The 14,988-nt window shown below is 46.4% G+C and overlaps 1 protein-coding gene across 13 annotated transcripts in view; it reads right to left on the bottom strand.

Annotated features, from left to right (window-relative positions):
* The window catches only part of TRIM67 (tripartite motif containing 67), a 50,268-nt gene that overhangs the window by 33,419 nt on the left and 1,861 nt on the right, over positions 1-14,988 (bottom strand). The gene's annotated exons all lie outside the window — the stretch shown is intronic.

A 14,988-nucleotide genomic window follows, 5' to 3' on the forward strand; every position in this document is an offset into this window, starting at 1 on the left:
TGTGGCATATATATGATCGCTATTAAGGTAATTATATAAATGTGTGTGTGTATCACACATGTAAGAATTGTAAGAGTAGAGGTGATTTTTCACATGTTTCTTTGCATCTCCTCTGTATTGTCTGAATGTTTAAAAATAATGCATATTATTCTTTTATAATTAGACAAAACAATAAAGTTACTTTCATTAAAAAAATTCATATGTTACTAAGATCTCATTTGAAATTTCTACCCTGGGCAGCTAAGCAATTTTACAACTGAAGAGAGTCACTTGCTCTTTCCCCAAATGCCCTCTGATTCAGGACATTTGAACTCCATAACAATGTCTTGATGCAAAAATACCATTTCTTACTATAACCCTGGATGGCTAATATTTTCAACATAATTGACTGTGGTGATCTTCATAAGGGCTCAGGGAAAAGTCGCCAGGATGCCAAGGCTCCCTTTGAGAGCCCCCTCTCTCCTCCATCCCCTCTCCTGCTCTCCACTCAGAGTCTCCAGGACCCTCGCTGCCCACCCAACACCACAGCCCCTCTCCCACCTCAAAACCTTCATTCTCCCCGACCCACGACCGGAATCTGAACTCCCACTCGCCTTAGAGTGCCTAGTCTCTGCTCGAAAACAATTCAAATTCAATCCAGCCAAGCATTTTCACAGGGTACGAGGAGACAACCGGCTTCCTCTGCCTGGTTGGTAACTTGCGATTGTCTTTCACTGTCTTGATCCTTAGTGCCTCCGAATGTGACTTACAGGGTCACTGCAGGTGTAGTTAGCTAAGATGAGGTCATAGTGGGGTAGACTGGCCCCTCATCCAGTATGACTGATGTTTTTAGAAAAAGGGAAATTTGGACACAGACACACACACACACACACAGGGGCAAGACTGGAGTTATGTGGCCACAGGCCAAGGCACCCCCTGAAGCCAGGAGAGAGGCCTGGATCAAGGCTTCCCAGAGCCTTCAGAGGGAGCGTGGCCCTGTGACACCTTGATCTCTGACTTGCAGCCTCCAGAGCTGTGAGCCAATAAATTTTGGTTGTTTCAAGCCACCCAGGTTGTGATAATTTGTTACAGCAGCCCCAGGAAACTAGTACCCTATGCACAGTTTTTACTCCTATTCTAACACATGTTCTTTCATATATATTCACTAAATGGAATCATATTACACACAGTCTTTCTCTACACCATAAAGTGGGCTTTGGGTTCTTTAGAGAAGAGGGGACGCGGCCAAGCTGCTTATTCCTTCAGGAAAGAGGTGGGGGGTTACAATAAACTGAGTGCCCTGCAGCTGCCATGCGAACCTTTACTTCATCTCGCTTCGTCCTCATACCTTTCAAGTGTGGAAACTGAGGCTGAGAGACATTAAGAGCCCTATCTCGAGACACAGCTCCAAACGGAACCCAGAGCTCTTGATTTCAATCCAGATCCTTCCCATGATATCAGTCAGTGGCGACCAGAAGGTTGGTCCGGGCAGTCCTAGGATAGATCTCTGTGGCACCTGTTCATGTGGTGTGGTGCAGAGGCCCACCAAGGGACACCTGCGTCATTAGGGTGACGGCTGCGTCTCAGCCCTCCCACAAGAGGGCTCTTGGGAACAACCTCAGACCCTGAAACAGTCGCCTCTTCTTTCCCACTGTGCTTGGCCTTGACACTCACAGTAATCACGATGTGGGGCCGATTATGATTCTGGCTTTCTTTCACCGAGCACTTACTCTGTGGTGTGCGCTGCCACGAGCTCCTTTTATTTATTTATTTGGTTGCGCTGGGTCTTAGCTGTGGCAGGTGGGCTCCCTAGCTGCAGCTCGCGGGCTTCTTCGTCACGCAAACTCTTGGTGGCGGCATGCGTGTGGACTCTAGTTCCCTGACCAGGGATCGAACCCGGGCCCCCTGCCTTGGGAGCGCGGAGTCTTAACCACTGTGCCACCAGGGAAGTCCCCTGTCATGAGTTCTCAAAATGCACGATCTCACTCCCTGGCAAGCGGTAGAGTTTTAGGAGAGTCGTCTCTAAAACGAACGTTCTTATTCGACGCATCCTGCTACCTCGGGAGCACGAAAGAGTTCGGGAATGGCAGTCTAGTAAACTGAGACTCGATCTGTTCTCCGGACAAGATGTAACAGCTAACATCTGGGAAAAATCCCACCGATATTTCCAGCTGGCTTCTGTCGTCCCACTAGATCAGCTGACTGTTTCCAAAACCGTTAGCTCATCTAATGGGGGAGGGGTGTGCTATGCTAATGAGCGTGAATAGCTCTCTTCAATAAGGGGCCCAGAAAAATGCGTAATTCCTCCTGCCCTCATTTTCCACACTGTTCCCTGGAGTGCCCCCTCCTGCATGAATCACTCTGTTCCATGAAGCTAAAAGGGACCCCACTGGAATAGTCATTTACGGTGCTGATATTAGAATACATTTTGGTGTTGTCACCATTCACTTATTAAATTGATGCTTCTCGTGGCTTACTGGGTGCCAGCTGCTCTGCTGGGTACTGGGAGTACAAAGGCTTCCCTGGTGGCGCAGTGGTTAAGAATCCGCCTGCCAATGCAGGGGACGTGGGTTGGAGCCCTGGTCCGGGAGGATCTCACATGCCGCGGAGCAAATAAGCCCGTGTGCTACAACTACTGAGCCTGCGCTCTAGAGCCCGTGAGCCACAACTACTGAGCCTGCATGCCACAACTACTGAAGCCCGCACGCCTAGAGCCCGTGCTCCGCAACAAGAGAAGCCACCGCAGTGAGAAGCCCACGCACCACAATGAAGAGTAGCCCCCGCTCGCCACAACTAGAGAAAGCCTGCGTGCAGCAACGAAGACCCAACGCAGCCAAAAATAAATAAATAAAATACGTTTATAAAAAAAAAGAAACTGAAAGCAGGATCTCAAAGAGGTATTTGCAAGAAAAAAAAAAAAAAAAAAGAGTCATTCAGATCATGTTCCAGTGGTAGCAAACCAGCCTGGGATAGGATGGTGGGCGCACAAATTCCCCAGACCAGAATCCTGACTTTGTACTTGTACAAAGGCCATACACGGGGCAAAGCCAGGTGATGTTTTTTATCACCCGTAACCCAAACTGCCTCTTCACTGGGATCAGGCCAACTCCAGTCACCGGCAACCATAATAGGATGGTTTTTGTGACGATCATGAGGACGTGTCTTAGAGCTTTCTATCCATGATCAAATTACACAAAAAGGACACGCTCCTTTCCTGTCTGGATACCTCCTTCCTTTCACCTCTCCAAATCCTCCCAGCACTTTGAAACCCAGCTCAGCTCCAGTCCCCTCCATACAGCCTTCCCTGCAGTCTGCCATCGATCTGACTCTGCTCTGCGCCCATTAACACTTAGGGTTTAGCCCCAGTTATCTGCGCTCTGCTACTGTTCTTTATTTCTTGTGAGGAAATGGAGAGACGGGCCCTCCTGTCCCTCTGAAAGGCTCGAGCTAATGACCAGTGCAAGAGCGCCGTCTTTATCAACCTTTTCCCAAGTTCCTTCCGCCGTTGCCTTACTCCTTCTTTTCCCATACAGTTCCCTCACTTCTTTTCTGGCCCCCTTCTCCTCTTAACTCAGCAAAGCAAATCGAGATGTTCAAAAGGGTTTTGCTGCCAGGTTTTACTGGCAAACAGGATAAATATAACAACCTGGGAAAAGAAAGCAAATTTACAAGAACCTTCAAAGGGATTATAGCCAGCCTACCCCAGTTCTTCCCTGAAATTTAAATGAAGCCAACGTTTAAATCTTCCTTAGACTCTCAAGCTAGCTGTCCCTTTACATGTGGCTTCTGGAATCCATTTCTCCCATCGTTCTCTCACCACTCTCTCCAGATCCCGAATGTTGTCTGTGAGTCTCAGATGCTAAAGGATGGGTATTTCAAGTTCCCTCACTTTTATCAGAAGTGGTGTCGTGGTTCTCAAGGTCCCTCTGCTTCGTGTGAATGTACGTTCATCCCTGGTGCTCGACCAGCAGATAAGAAGCTATTTGAAGTAGGAACTCGATTTTCAGTATCTTTTTTAACATCTCACACAGTGCTGTATATTGAAGTCTCTCCTTTCTTTCCCAACTAATAAAACTCCTACCCATCATTCACGACCCCAGCTCACACACCATCTCCTGCTTAACCTCCCGCTCACTACCCCTTCCCCTTCCCCTTGCAAATCTCCAGGCGGGATTAACTTCCTTCTCCCGTCTCGTCCCTCATCAGTTTATTCACGTGACAACTGTGGCACTTATTCCACTTTTTTATATTGTTTGTGCAAACATTAGGTTGGAGTAAAGTCATCCCCTCTTCCAGGCGTCTGTGAGCTCCCTGCAGCCTGTTTCAAGTGCATCCACAGCCCTCGGCACAGCCTGTGGGTTACAGCAGGTGCCCAAGGCATGCTCGTCCAGTGGAACGTTTCAGTTGCATCATACAGAGTCATGAGATGCTGTTTGTCCTTCACGTGCCAGAGGAGACAAATGGACTCAGGAATGAAAGCCACCTTAGCTGTCCTCAGACTTCCTGTGGCCCACACCACAGACATTCCACCACCTTCCTCACCACCATCGCCATCACACCATCCAGAAAAACCCCGAGGTCTGGGTACCCCAACCGAAGCGAGGAGTTCGGAGAACCAGAGGAGCTTGGAGACGTTACCCATAATGTATACAAGCAGAAATCACTTGAGGAACTACCTGCGTTTTGACTTAATCTTCCTGTTGGAAGATAACTTTGCTCTCTTGGTTTTTACAAGTGTCGTCAGCGAGGCACTGATTGCTCTTTGTTCTGGCTACCTTTCCAAGGATGTCTGCAGAAACAACTTTGGGAACTGGACTTGCTGTCTCCCTCTGGAGCGAAGAGCTCGGTGCTCACTGCATGTTACAGAAGATTCAGCCTCCCTGAGCTGAGGTTCCTCTCTTCTGTAATGCAACCTACTGTGTGTGGGGGTGTCATCTGGCTCTCTTCACATCACCCTGGGGGAACTGGGCTCCGGGAAATGGCACAGACATGCCGATTCTCTGACTGCTGCTGCTGCCGTGAGTGATAAGACTGTTTTCCAACTCTGACCCAGGAGTCTCACATCTGCCCACATCCATGAACCGCGGCAAGAGCATATGTTAGCTTGTACACAGGCAAAAATCTCAAAGCTCTCGTGGTTCCTGACACCCCTCGGCAGGGTCTTCTGGCCTTAACGTGCCCTGACTTCCCCTCTGAACGTCTTCATACTCCCAACAAGCTAGAGGGGTGGAACCCTGCCTGGCTGTGTGGAGGACAAATATTCATCAGTGATAAGCTGCAAATCCGCGTACAGGAAGCCAGTTTGAGAGGTGATAATCACACCCTCAAAACGAACGGAGGTATGTGGTGATATTCACATGAAGGATGTGAACCCGGACACATGATCCTGCTGTCAACACCAGTCATTTTGGAGTTTCTTTATTACAAGGGACTAACAGGGAGAAGGGAACAGTCATGTGTCCCAGTGACTGGGCAAGTCCCTGTTTCTTGATCTGAACATTTCAAACAGTATTTAGCTTTTGTAACAGTGACTGGGCACTGCTCAGAAGCAGGGAACTATCTTTTTTTTTCCCTCTTTTTAAATATTTATTTATTTATTTTGGCTGCGCCGGGTCTTAGTTGCAGCACTCAGGATTTTCGTTGCAGCATGCGGACTCTTAGCTGCGGCATGCGTGTGGGATCTAGTTCCTCAACCAGGGATCAAACCCAGGCCCCCTGCATTGGGAGGGCAGAGTCTTACCCACTGGATCAACATGGAAGTCCCAGTAGGGGACTACTTTAATGAGGTTTTCCAGAAGTTTCTTGTTCCCTGTGGTTTTATTCAAGCAGGCGACTCATTTATTTATTAACCTAGTTAGTTCAGAAGGGATTTAAGGCAGCTTGCAAGGGTCTACAGAATTCAAGGTTGCATAACTTAAAAGAAAGAAAACCAAGGGTGGGAGCAGAAAATGGAGCCAGAAATGAGGCTCAAAGTTTATAACATAATTACATCCATTGTGTACACACAAAATATTTGGCTCTAAGCATTTTAGCGACCAAAGAGAAAAGTGGAACCTGACCATTTGCACAATCTAAAGTGCCTACTAGATTAAAAAAGGGAAACATTTGCACCGCAGAGCTGGCTTGAAGGAGAGATGTGACAGTCACCACAGGAAAGTACAAAGCCCTACCAGGACCCTTATCCCCGCCAGAAAAAAACCTTAAGCCACTCCTCCCCTCCCCCCCGAGCAAAGTGAAGATCCCACGTGGCTGGAGATACGGAAAAGAAAAAACCCAATCTTCCTGGAGAAGATGCAGGAAACAGGCCTGGGTCCAGACCATTCAAGGCTTCCTATTGCTGGGGAAGGGTCAGGACAACTGAGAAGATGGAAAGGGACTAATCTGTTGACTTGACACAGCCTAGGAAAGAATCAGTGAACTTAAAAGAGAGGTCCACAGAAATGAATGAAACTGTAACAGAGACAAAAAGAATGACTACGGGAAAAAGAAGAGAGCATCCAAGAACGGTGGAACAATATCAAACAACGTAACACACATGTAATTGGAATCCCAGAAGTATGAGAGACAGAGGGCAGAGCAAAAGAATCATCGAGAGAGATAATAGACAAAAAGTTTCCAAAAATAATAAAAGACATCAGACCACGAGTCCAAGAAGCTCAGAGAACCCCAGGCAGCATGTGAATGCATACACTTCTCTCCATTCCTGCTGCCTCCCTCCTAGTTCAAGCCCCCATATTTACAGCCCAAGTGACTCTCACAGCCTAGGAAGTGGTCTTCCTTCCCCTACTCTCGTCCCCCTACCACACATTTCCCAACTGCAGTCAGAAAGATCTTTTAAAAAATAGGGGACTTCCCTGGTTGCACAGTGCTTAAGACTCCACGCTTCCAATGCTGGGGGCCCAGGTTCCATCCCTGGTCAGGGAACTAGATTCCACGTGCGTGCTGCAACGAAGAGTTTGTGTGCCACAACTAAGGAGCCCACGTGCCACAACTAAGACCCAGTGCAACCAAATAAATACATTTAAAATACGTATATATTTAAAAAAATAAACATCACTCCCCAGGTTAAAGTCCTCTAGTCACCTCTCTTTGCATTTACCATAAAATCCCATCTGTTCCCTGTGGGCTGCCAGGCCCTGCGTCATCTGAACCCTCCCTGTGTCTCTGCTCCTGTACCTTATCCACCTTTTTCACTGTACTGCAAAGGCACGTTTCTGTCCTTCAGACGCAGTGGGGGTCCCCCAACTCCCGTTCTCGGTTCTTCGGCTCTTCCTGTCCCTGTGAAGCGAGCTGCCTTCAGAAGTGTGCTGGGCTGGTTACTTCTCAGCCAATCGTCAAGTCTTGCTTTTCCAACCTTCCCCCTGAAGAAGTCTGCCCAACTGCTTTTCATCACATTATTGTACTTCCATCCTAGTACTTACTACTATCCGAAATTCTCCAATTTATTTACTTGTTTATGCATGTGTTGATTTTCTCTCTCCTGTGACTAGATCTCTGTTCTTTGAGGGAAAAGAACATGCCCTTCCATGGCCTTGGTGCTTACAGTGGTGCCTGGTAGGATATCGGCACTGAAGACTTACGTGTTGACTGAATAAGGAATTAGGTCGCTTGAAGAATAAGTACTCATTCGCCGCATAAGCTCAGGGAAACGACTTACAGGTCAAGAGGCATCATCAGTTTTTAAGTTATCCTCAGTGAGTGCCAGAGCTGACTTTTGGTCCTGTGGGTACACAGCTCAGCGGATAGGTAGCCAGACATTTGGTGACGCGTTATTTATGGAGTGATGTAAGCCACAACCCTCTGTTTTAAAGAGGACTGTCACTTATGATGACTCATGTTTTATTGGTTTCTTGGTTTTATGGATTACCACCCAGAATCAAACGACAAGGAAGAACTGGGAGATTGGATAAGTACAAACATTTGCCAAACTTTCCTAACACAACCCTGACCTGTGTTTTTTAAACTATGCACAGCCTGGATAGACTTTTCAGAGGACATGTGACCAAGGCCCAGACCCTCCTGTGGAGGGGTCCAGGTTCCCGTCTGTTACATCTGTCATTTAGACCCCTTCCAACTCCCTCACCTGTTTCTGTCCCTTGTGGATCCTTTGACTACCCTTCCCTGCAAACCACTTCTTCCCTCTGCAGCCACATGAAAAATGAAGAGACAGAGCTATCTGATCTTTGAGATTCCCTCCAGCACTCAAGTTCTTTTATCCTCTTTGCTCCGAACAGGATGAACTGTGTCCTCCTCAACCTTTCATCTCCCTTTTCTGCTGCCCGTATCCGTTGAATAAGGGAGGGGCTGTTGCCCTACTCTCTGTCCCCACTGTCTAGACTAGGTGTCCGCTAACCCTGTATTTTTTCCATACCTCATTACTCTTTAGGGAATGCTCTAGGCACCTGTTTTTGTTCAGATACACAGAGCATCCTGTTATTTTTATAGTTCATCAAAATGTACAAGGGAGGAATCGATCATGTTTTTCCAGAATCATTTCACAAATTGCTGTGCAACGGTGGCAAGCCCCTCGGCCTCACGTTCCTCATCTGCAAAAGGAGGATGTTGGGGTTTATGGTCTCTGTTAGGAACCGGGCTACCCTAGGAAGGCGCAATGCCAGGCGGGGAGGGGTGAACTCATGAGAGCCCCGCAATACCTGCCTGCTTCTCTCCTGCTCCTTCAGGCCTCACGGCTCTGAGAGTTCCAACCTCCTCCACCCTCTGGCCAGGACCTTTAAAACTGCCTGAAGAGTGGACAGAGCGCCCGCTTTGCTCCTTTATAGAACGACGAAGACACAACCCAAAGGAAACCCAGAGATACAAACAGCAGTATATACGTTTCTGTTCAAACCCAGGGAAGCAGCAAAGAGCGTCTGCCCAGAATTCCCTTCTCATGAGTCACCTACGCTCTGGCCCAGGAGGGCTCAGACAGCACCACCACCCCTCAGAGGCTCCCGCCCACCTCTGGGTCAGGTGGTCTTTGAGCACCATATTGCCTCCCAGCACCCAGAATCTGGTGAACCTGAAGATTCCCAGAGTAATTAAGACTGGTTCAAACCTCCGGGACCCCCTAGAGTCCACTTCCCACTGCTGGAGATGACTTGCACAGTTACAGTGTTGGGCCCAGCGCCCTGGAGCCCCCAAAGCATTCCCGTCAAGGTTTCTCAAACTTGAACGTCCATCTGAATCAACTAGGGATCTTGCTAAATTCAAACCATGAGTCGGTAGGGCTGTGGCGGGTCTCAAGAGTCCGCATCTGCAGCGAGCTCCCGGCACTGCTTCTGTTACTCTTCGGACCTCGCTTTGAGTCGCGAGGTCCTAGTCTAGAAGTCGGCACTTTTATTTTTATTTTTTTCCCCATAAAGAACCAGAGAGTAAATATTTTCGGCTTTGCAGGCTGCCGATCTCTGGTCACAAGTACTCAACTCTACCAAAAGCAACCGTTAGAGCCCAAAGCAGCCATGGGCCAAATGTAAACAAAGGAGGATGGCTGCGTTCCAGTAAAACTTTATTTACAGAAGCAGGCGGTGTGCCAGCTTGCTGACCCCTCTAGGCAGTCTCAGAGATTGAGAGATCCCTCTCCTCTAGGACAGTCCGTTTCACTGACATCCACAAGTAAGGTCCCATCCACCAAGAATCTCGACCCAGATAAAGGACCTCCCACTGCAGGCTAAAAATAGAACAGCTTAGCCACGGAGTGACCACCAGAGCGTACACTAGGAAACACATCCTGCAGTAGTCACATGGGGTTGTCCTTTCACAGCCTCTAAGGTCCTCCTCAATTCGGAACCCTGATACTCCATAAATAATCTTCAAAGAGAAGAGAAAAGCAATTCAAGTTATGGGTTCTTGCCTTCTGTCAAACCCACTTTTTGTTTTCCAGATGTGTGGAATGATGAGGAAAGCATGTACTTCAAAGCTTGTAACACAGGGGTTCTTTCTAATAGTTGTTCCTGAATTACTGAGCTCCTTGGAATTAAATCCAAGCACAAGGCAGGCTACAGCCCCAGTGGCTTTAAAGACAGTGGTGATGTTAACACAGGGTAGTTTCAGAAGACGCGGCAGCCACTACTTATTGGAGTCAGCGCACGTTTCCAGGGGTCTAAGCAGACTTGCCATTGGTTCTGTCAGTCTGCGGCAGATGGAACAGAAGCCAGCCTATGCACTTCATTTCCCAGAGCTTCAGAGTTGGTGAAGGACTCAACATCTCAAAAAATCCAGGCTTGCACTCAGATGGTGCATACTTCCATGCCGCATGCTCTGAGGGCCCCGATGGATTTGTTTAGCAACTCTCGGCTTGCAGCGATTAGCCACAGAGATAGAGACTTCAGACCTCCCAGAAGATTTCTGCCAAGCATTTCTCTCTACCTAACCCTCTTTTTCCCTGTTCAGACCCCACTCAAAAGTGCCTTAGGGCCTTCCCTGGTGGCGCAGTGATTACGAATCCGCCTGCCAATGCAGGGCACACGGGCTCGAGCCCTGGTCTGGGAAGATCCCACATGCCGAGGAGCAACTAAGCCCACACGCCACAACTACTGAGCCTGTGCTCTAGAGCCCGCGAGCCACCACTACTGAGCCCACATGCCACACCTACTGAAGCCTGTGCTCCTAGAGCCCGTGCTCCGCAACAAGAGAAGCCACCGCAATGAGAAGCCCGCACACCCCTGCTCGACGCAACTAGAGACAGCCTGTGCACAGCAATGAAGATCCAATGCAGCCAAAAATAAAAATAAAGAAATAAAAAATTTCTTTTTAAAGAGCCTTAGATGGGCCCCGAAGGCTTGGTCTTTTCAGGGGCCTTAAAATCCAAAAGGGGCTATTTAGGCACTAGTTATGCCTATTAAAGCAGTTTTTGAGGGAAGGCAGATCACTAACTGGTAGTTAAAAATATAAAAATCTAGATACTTGTGATCCCCTTTTAAAAAGTAGTTCTAACAATAATGTAATGAAAGTAGCCAACAGTTATTACTAGAAACAAGGCAATCCACCTTATTGTTTTCCCCAATGGTCACTGTTTACATGAATTTTTAATTTTTTATATAATTTTGCTGTTGGGAGAAAAAATAGGTATAAACGTTTTGCAAGGCAATTTGGCAACGTTCATCAGATGTCTGGAAGACAGTTCTCCTTTGATACAGTAACTCCATATTTAGAAACTTAACCTGAGGAGATTATTAAGAAGAAAGGCATAGATTTAACTTGAAAAATGTTCCTAACAGCAGAAGACTGAAAACACCTAAATGAGCCCAGCATCAGGGTGTGGATCAAGCAAAATAATAAATCCTTACAACGGAAAAGTGATGTTCATTAACTGACAGGAAAGATATTTGTACGGTATGATTAGACGAAAAAAAAGAAAGACAGTTACAAAATAAATATACAATAGAATTCTAGAAGAAAAAACTCCAAAATGTTAGAAATGTTTTTTCTCTGCAAACTGGAATTTGGGGTTGGTATTTAATTTCTACATCTCTACCTCTGTAATTCTAATTCTTAACAAAGCGCATCTATTCCCTGTGTTATGATGTACTACAAATGTTCGAATAAGTATACTTATGATCGTATACAGTTATGATTACACGTTCTGCTTTGGGCATTCACGTGTTATCTCTTTTAATGGAGGAAGTCTTTCCTCTGAGGCTTTAAAGGCTAAAAGCCTTTCTTTGTCTCTCTGATAAAATAAGGTAGGACCAGGCTTCTGAGAAGCCAAGTATCCTTTGGCAGGTCCTTGGGGCATGGGAGTAACCTGAAGTCCTGGCTTTCCTGTGATTTCTAGACCTCACTATCTCCTTTGCTCTTGTGAAGTGCTGACTCATTGGGAACAGCAATCCTGGGGTACAATGAGATTTTTGTTTTGATTCTATTCTATTGTCCATGGTTCTCAAAAGACTTCTGAGGAAGGGCTTATCCAGCGGTTCCTTCCTCAGTTCCAGAATCAACTTTTAAGCATTTTTAATTCAGAGTCCTGCACCCAGCAGGAATTACAGTGGTTGCCGACATTCTGTGACATGTCACACTAGGAAGAGGTACATCCCACAGTGACCCTCTCCTTCTGGACCCTTTCCTTCAGGAAAATTGGAATTCCACAATCAATAGGCAAAAAGACAAAAGCACTCATGGAAAGCTTCCCTTCCCTGTCCTATCTTTCACAACGTATAGTTTCTTCACATCAGAAGTTCTCTGAAATTATTAATCCTCTTCCAGGAGAATCATCCAAAAATGTGTTTGGCCAAGACCTAAAGTGTTTACACTGCTGTTTTTTCTTTTAACTTTTTATTTTATATTGGAGTATAGCTAATTAACAATGTGATAGTTTCAGGTGCACAGCAAAGGGACTCGGCCATACCTGTACATGTATCCATTCTCCCCCGGACTCCCCTCCCATCCAGGCTGCCACATAACATTGAGCAGAGTTCCTTCTGCTGTACAGTAGGTCCTTGTTGATTATCCATTTTAAATATAGCAGTGTGTTTACACTTTTTTTGAAAAGTGATAATCAATCTTGTTTCAAAGTAGATTTCAGTGTCACTTACATGTCTCTCTCCCTAAGAATCACTAATTAGATGGCAAGCTCCAGTCGTGCTAGAGAGGAATTAAAGCTTTGTTTAAGGCTTCTCCAGTCAGGGATGTTAGGGATATATTTCTGTCCTGATACTCGTTCTGGTAGTGTACCAAGCTTTGTCATGGCTCCTGGGATTTTTAGACGACGACGATGACAAGAACGACAAAATCCAGAGACTTTTAAGTTTTACTAAAGAATTTAAACTGCCCTGGTGGGAGTGTGAAATTGAGTGCACTAGTTTATCTTTCAAAAGTAATCACCTTCACAGCTCACAGCGGTGGTCTAGACGCCTGCCCACAAAGCAAGACCAAACGGTCCATCAAGGCTCCCCCTGTTATCTTTTGATCTCCAGCCCCTAGTTGAGATGCTCATAAGAAGCACTGAATGATTGCCCTTTCTGTAGAAAAACAGCACCTGCTGAAAGAGAACAGCAGACCTTCTTCTCATTCTTGAAAACAGCTTTTCACAAAACTATCTCAGAGAATTCCTTCTGGACTTAAGAGAATGTCTTAGTTCCCTGAAGACGTGGCATTAAATTGAGACATTTAGATTCTGCTTAGCTGTGTTTCCCACAGATAACTGTCCCACTCTACTGAGCAAATATCACATATTCTTTCCATATTTCCTCAGATAGAAATGTTATAAAACTGCTGTGGACACCAAATCAAGGACGACCAATGTTTTCCCTGCCTGATCTTGGTTCTTGAAGCCATTTGGTCATTATCCAACTCGCTTTTCCAGGTAAGAGGCTTAATCTCTTTTAAGACTGCAAACTCATCTCAACGCGTTTTGGTTTCCACTCTTCACTAAGTCTAAAAGTTTGGCTGGCAACGCCCAGAATTAGTTCTAGCCTTCTAGGCTGCGAAAATTTACCAGCTCCGAACATCTGACTGTGAACCTTGTCTTGGTAATTGATCACAGCCTCTTTGCAAAAGAGTTCTTTATTTGTAAAATGACTCTCTTCACTTGAAAGATGAAATAAGCAAGGCAGCTACAATTACCCTGAAGCAATATGCAACAACATATCACATGAATAACTCACTCAGCAGACATTCTCGTTTAGCTCCAAGCTATTTTAGGACTCAACATAAACACTACCAGCTCATGTGTTCACCAGGTTACCAAGTCACTGAGGTCAAAGAAGTACTCTTTGCTGCTGCCCTATAGCTTTCTGCAAGTTTGGTGGTATTAGCACTATAATAACGATAATGATAAATAATACATATCGGTTACTGTGAGCTGGGTACTGTGCTAGAGCCCAAACGTACAGCATTATACTTACTCCCAACAACAATTATCTGAGTTAGATATTATTCAGTGGGCTTCAAACTGTGCCTAAAGGCTTACAGCCAGTCAATTACAAATGCTGAGATTTGGATCCAGGTCTGTGTAACTTACAACAGGGTTTCTCTCAGAGGCACTGTTGATATTTTTCTGGGTTATTGTTTTGCGGGAGGTTTTCTGTGCCCTGTAGCCTGTTCAGCAGCCTCCTTGGCCTCTACCCCTAGATGCCAGTAGCAGCTCCTAAGTGGGATAACCAGGGTTGTCTCCAGACACTGGCAATGTCCTGGAGGGGGAGTGAAACTGTTCCCAAATCAGAACCGCTGCTCTAGAATTAGGGATTTGACTCCAGATCGCCCTTTTCTGAACTACTATGCAAATTTCCCTTTCCGAGGTGGATTTCTGAAGTGTTCCTCATTTGTTCTTGCCTAATTTTTTTGTTTGAAAATGTTGAGTTACAGTAACAACTGGCATGTTGTAGCAGAAATTATACAGGAACTGTATGTAATAAATCTATAGTATGAATGGTTGGTCCCTTCTTCACCTCCCATCTATGTTCCCCTTTTTGTCCATTTCCAGTTGGATGATATGAGAGGCCCATGGCAAGCTGCCTTACTTTCCCGTGTTTTTCCTCCTCAGTCAGAATACATACTTCCTGTTGGGCTATTTGGAGATCTCCTGCCTCTTTGTGGGGTAAGAGTTTACTGGAAAGAGGATACTGAATGATAAACGTCCAAATTTGCAGTTGGAGTCCTTGAACAAAGGACCCGGATCACTGACCTCGGCAGTGAGTCCAGTTGCACGGCCTGGCCTTTGAGTCGGAAATTAAGGTGAATGTTAGAAAAGCTGACCCCACTCTTGCCTTGGGGTCTGATCGAGGGCCTGCCCTGAGTTTGAAGGCTTCTCTGCTTCGGTGTCAGCTATGAGGATACACTGGCCACCACAAGTGTGTGCGAGTTGCCTGTAGCGGCTGTTCCTTCCCACTTGGGAGGTGGCACCTGCAGGCAAGTCCCCGGAAAGATGGCCCTCAGCAGCCTGCCGATGAGTGCGCCTGGCTGTCCTACTAAGTGCTTACTCCACCACACTCCTGCCACCTGAAGTCCCAGGAAGAGAAGGTCTCTCAGTGGGTTCCCTCCTTAACAGGGCACACGCCCGAAGTCTCAAATAAG

Source organism: Delphinus delphis, chromosome 16 (genome assembly GCF_949987515.2).
Source record: "Delphinus delphis chromosome 16, mDelDel1.2, whole genome shotgun sequence".
Taxonomy (NCBI): Eukaryota; Metazoa; Chordata; class Mammalia; order Artiodactyla; family Delphinidae; genus Delphinus; species Delphinus delphis.